We start from the raw sequence: 5,000 nt of genomic DNA, 5'->3' as shown, positions 1-5,000 counted from the left end.
CCTCCTTTTTTTGTCCTCATTTCCAAATATAGTTTCTCGAAGATTAATTCAATGGGCCACGTAATATATCGGGTTTCTTGCTGTTATTTCGTGTTCTTATTTTCCGTTCCTACTTACTTACCGGATTACTCTTCTTTTTTTTTTTTTGTGCTAGTGGGATCTTAAAAGAGCACGTCTGTTCGTTACGTCGAAGGAAGAATGAAGAGTGAGGAGATGCAGTGAAGGAAGGGCGAATCTGTCGGTAAGATTCATTGTTACCGCGTCTTAGAAAGCTCGCGGTGGTATTCCATTCTCTCTCTCTCTCTCTCTCTCTCTCTCTCTCTCTCTCTCTCTCTCTCTCTCTCTCTCTCTCGTGTGTGTGTGTGTGGCTGGCTGGTCAGCCCGCGGCATACATCCTCAAACAGTGTGGGTGATCAGATAGCAGTGATGATAGCCATGTTGAAGGCCATTCTCTGGGGGGGTTTGAAGGAGAAGAAAAAACCTATAAGGGTCTCCCCGGAACGAACCCCCCAGAGAACCCTCCCCCCCACATTCTCTGCATGTAAAGGGTCTGTGGGTCTAATATTATGGTCAGAAATGCTTTCTGGCCCTTCGTATCTTGGCCAGAAATGCCTCTGTGGTCTTCATGTTTTTGGCCAGAAATGCTCTTGTGGTCTTCATGCCTCTGGCCAGAAATGCCTCTGTGGTCTTCATGCCTTTGGCCAGAAATGCCTCTGTGGTCTTCATGTCTTTGGCCAGAAATGCCTCTGTGGTCTTCATGTCTTTGGCCAGAAATGCTCTGTGGTCTTCATGTCTTTGGCCAGAAATGCCTCTGTGGTCTTCATGCCTTTGGCCAGAAATGCTCTTGTGGTCTTCTTACCCTCACTTTTCTTGTTGGCTTTTGGTAATCCTCCTGTGTCCTGTTCCTCCAGCCTGAAGCCACGACCACGACCGCCACCACCATCCCTACCACAGTCATTACCACCATCCCTACCACAGTCATTACCACCATCCCTACCACAGTCATTACCACCATCCCTACCACAGTCATTACCACCATCCCTACCACAGTCATCACCACCATCACCACCCACCCACCCTTCCCCACTCTTCCCCTCAAACATCCATACCGCCACCAACAGCATCCACCCATCCCCTCCTCCTCCTCCTCCATCAGCGCTCCCACAATCTTCCACCACCACCACCGGGGAGAGGATGGGGGGGGGGGGGAGGCGTCGTGGTGTCGTCGACATCTTGCCCTTAGTGACCCCGTCATCCTTGTGACCTCCCTCCTCCCCCCTCGGTCTTCATCTCTGGCCGCAAGACCGCGAGATGAATTTTTGTCAAGTGTCCAGGTTCATCCCCGAGTCGCTCAGCTGCGCTGCTCCGAGGAGATGCCGTAGGTCAAGAAGTCTCTCTCTCTCTCTCTCTCTCTCTCTCTCTCTCTCTCTCTCTCTCTCTCTCTCTCTCTCTCTCTCGGGTGGCCCAGATGTGTCTCACCCTTCCCTCTTTGGGGTATATCCTAGGGCCCCCAGGACGCCTCACTCCCGCAGGAAGCCCCAGGTATGAGGAGGAGGTAGGAGTTGTTGTCGTCGCCCGCCTCATCAAGATGGTTCCCGTCTTCACCCTGGGTTCACAGTCGACGGTTCACACCGCAAATGACACCCGCCTTCGGATCCTCCGCCTCGACTTCGGCTTCGTCCGCGGCGTCTGAACTCGTCCGCACCCGTCGGCGACGGACGCAGTTGGCGGACCTTCGACGCCCTCTTGTCTTCTTCGGTGTTCGAGAGGCCTTGGATCAGTTGGCGTGAGGGATGGTTTACGTGGACTGTCGCCGGCAGCGTGCGTGGCTCTTGCCTCCCGGAGTGGTTTGGGATGCGCCGACATTGGAAAGTCTTCTGAAGGCACTGGCTGGCAAAAAACAAACAAGTGGAATTAACATGACGACTTTGTTCCCAGGGGCGTTTGAGAATCTCTCTCTCTCTCTCTCTCTCTCTCTCTCTCTCTCTCTCTCTCTCTCTCTCTCTCCTCTCTCTCTCTCTCTCTCTCTCTCTCTCGTCTCCTTCTTTTGTCTCTCCTTTTCTTCTTTTTCTTTCTTAGTCCCACATTGCAGCTGGATCCAGCGAAGTCTCGCAGTCTCTGTGGACACCGCAATTCTCTCTCTCTCTCTCTCTCTCTCTCTCTCTCTCTCTCTCTCTCTCTCTCTCTCTCTCTCTCTCTCTCTTTTTCTCTCACCAGGAGAGAGAGAGAGTTGTTTCCAGCTGCGTGCTCACGGAGGCTGCTGAGTTGGGCCGTCCGCTTTACCGCCTCGCCTGACGGGGTTTTGGGACGCCCTTCTGTTCTCTCCGCCGGCTGGGTTTTTGTCCCTGGTGTGATTTAGGCATCCCAGGGTAGTTTTACAAGTTCCCTCGGCTGGGATGCCCCTGGGTTGGTTTAGGTATACCAGTGTGGTTTAAAGTCCCATCAGCTGGATATCGCTGCGTGTATTCTTTTGAGCCATACACCACTGTCTCTCCTTGGACACTTTAGAGCACTTTTAAACCACTTAAGAGAGTTTCTAAGCAATTCTCATGGGTGTAGATGGATGTCTGAAGTGTTTCAGATACTAATGAGTGTTTCCACAGCCACTTCTGGGTGTATTAGATACCCCTTTTCCTGTCATGAATATCCCTATGTTATTTCATAATCCCATTGTGTGTGACATCCAGTCTCCTGTTCCTTGTGTGATTTGCTATCACAGTGGCGTGGAATATGTTTTTTGTCCCCTGCTCTGGACTTGTTATTATTATCTGTATAGCCCAGAGGTAAGTGAGGATTTGTGGAGCAACCTGACTATACCAAGGATGATATATATATATATATATATATATATATATATATATATATAGATAGATAGATAGATAGATAGATAGATAGATTGTGTGTGTGTGTGTGTGTGTGTGTGACATATGTATCATCTCTGCTGTATTGAAGGTAGGGATTTTTATGTGTCATGGGATGACAGTCAAGAAGGCTACGGCCTGACAGTGACTGTGACGGAGTGACAGTCGCCGTGTCCGTCCGTGTGTCATACCATGATGACGGAATACGCCTGACGCAGACCGCATGACGGTAACCGTGACGTATGACGCATGACCAGACCCCCGTATGACTGTATCTCCAGACAGCTTCCCCGTCAACATGGCTGTATGAAACATTGCCGTCCAGCTGACGGTGAATGCCTCTCTTAGAGTGACAGGAGAGGCATGTGGCACCGCAGTGCCATGCGTCATGCCACACACACCTCTCTCTCTCTCTCTCTCTCTCTCTCTCTCTCTCTCTCTCTCTCTCTCTCTCTCTCTCTCTCTCTCTCTTCATTATTCCTCACTCGTTCCATCATTTATTCTCTCTCCTCTCTACACACACACACACACACCACACACACACACACAACTTAGGCTGGGTATATATATATATATATATATATATATATATATATATATATAATATATATAATATATATAATATATATATATATTTCCTATGAGTCCATTTCCATTAAACACGATAAGTTCCCAAGTGCACTTTCGTGTAATAATCACATCATCAGGGGAGATATAAGAAAGAAATATAACGCGTGTGTACCACTTTTTCCCCGTCACACACACACACACACGCCCATACGTTGTGAGCATCCGTGGTGTAGCGGTTAGCGTTGTGACCCGGGGGATTTCACGGGCCCATTGTTCGAGATCTGGACCGGCAGTTGGCTTACAGCCAACGCAGCTGTTCATCTTTCCCCTTTCGGGGTTGGTGTAAATAATAGGTTACCTGACGTAATCTTATATATATATATATATATATATATATATATATATATATATATATATATATATATATATATATATATATGTATATATATATATATATATATATATATATATATATATATATATATATATACAATAACACATCATTCAGCGGAAGTAATTAGCGTTCAGTGAGGTGCCGTTCGAGTCTTTTGAACGATATTATCTCGTATTGTGTTATATTCCTGCGAATCATCCTCCTTTTTTTTGTCCTCATTTCCAAATATAGTTTCTCGAAGATTAATTCAATGGGCCACGTAATATATCGGGTTTCTTGCTGTTATTTCGTGTTCTTATTTTCCGTTCCTACTTACTTACCGGATTACTCTTCTTTTTTTTTTTGTGCAAGTGGGATCTTAAAAGAGCACGTCTGTTCGTTACGTCGAAGGAAGAATGAAGAGTAAAGAGATGCAGTGAAGGAAGGGCGAATTTGTCGGTAAGATTCATTGTTACCGCGTCTTAGAAAGCTCGCGGTGGTATTCCATTCTCTCTCTCTCTCTCTCTCTCTCTCTCTCTCTCTCTCTCTCTCTCTCTCTCTCTCTCTCTCTCGTGTGTGTGTGTGTGGCTGGCTGGTCAGCCCGCGGCATACATCCTCAAACAGTGTGGGTGATCAGATAGCAGTGATGATAGCCATGTTGAAGGCCATTCTCTGGGGGGGTTTGAAGGAGAAGAAAAAACCTATAAGGGTCTCCCCGGAACGAACCCCCCAGAGAACCCTCCCCCCCCACACATTCTCTGCATGTAAAGGGTCTGTGGGTCTAATATTATGGTCAGAAATGCTTTTCTGGCCCTTCGTATCTTGGCCAGAAATGCCTCTGTGGTCTTCATGTTTTTGGCCAGAAATGCCTCTGTGGTCTTCATGTCTTTGGCCAGAAATGCCTCTGTGGTCTTCATGCCTTTGGCCAGAAATGCCTCTGTGGTCTTCATGTTTTTGGCCAGAAATGCCTCTGTGGTCTTCATGTCTTTGGCCAGAAATGCCTCTGTGGTCTTCATGTCTTTGGCCAGAAATGCCTCTGTGGTCTTCATGCCTTTGGCCAGAAATGCTCTTGTGGTCTTCTTACCCTCGCTTTTCTTGTTGGCTTTTGGTAATCCTCCTGTGTCCTGTTCCTCCAGCCTGAAGCCACGACCACGACCGCCACCACCATCCCTACCACAGTCATTACCACCATCCCT

General features: G+C 47.7%; 1 protein-coding gene across 3 annotated transcripts in view; it reads left to right on the top strand.

Annotated features, from left to right (window-relative positions):
* The window catches only part of LOC139751273 (ephrin-B1-like), a 539,540-nt gene that overhangs the window by 389,384 nt on the left and 145,156 nt on the right, over positions 1–5,000 (top strand). The gene's annotated exons all lie outside the window — the stretch shown is intronic.

The sequence above is a fragment of the Panulirus ornatus genome, chromosome 11 (assembly GCF_036320965.1).
Source record: "Panulirus ornatus isolate Po-2019 chromosome 11, ASM3632096v1, whole genome shotgun sequence".
NCBI classification, from domain to species: domain Eukaryota; kingdom Metazoa; phylum Arthropoda; class Malacostraca; order Decapoda; family Palinuridae; genus Panulirus; species Panulirus ornatus.
The sequence above is the reverse complement of the archived record's forward strand: the minus strand, read 5'-3'. Positions and strand labels throughout refer to the sequence as shown.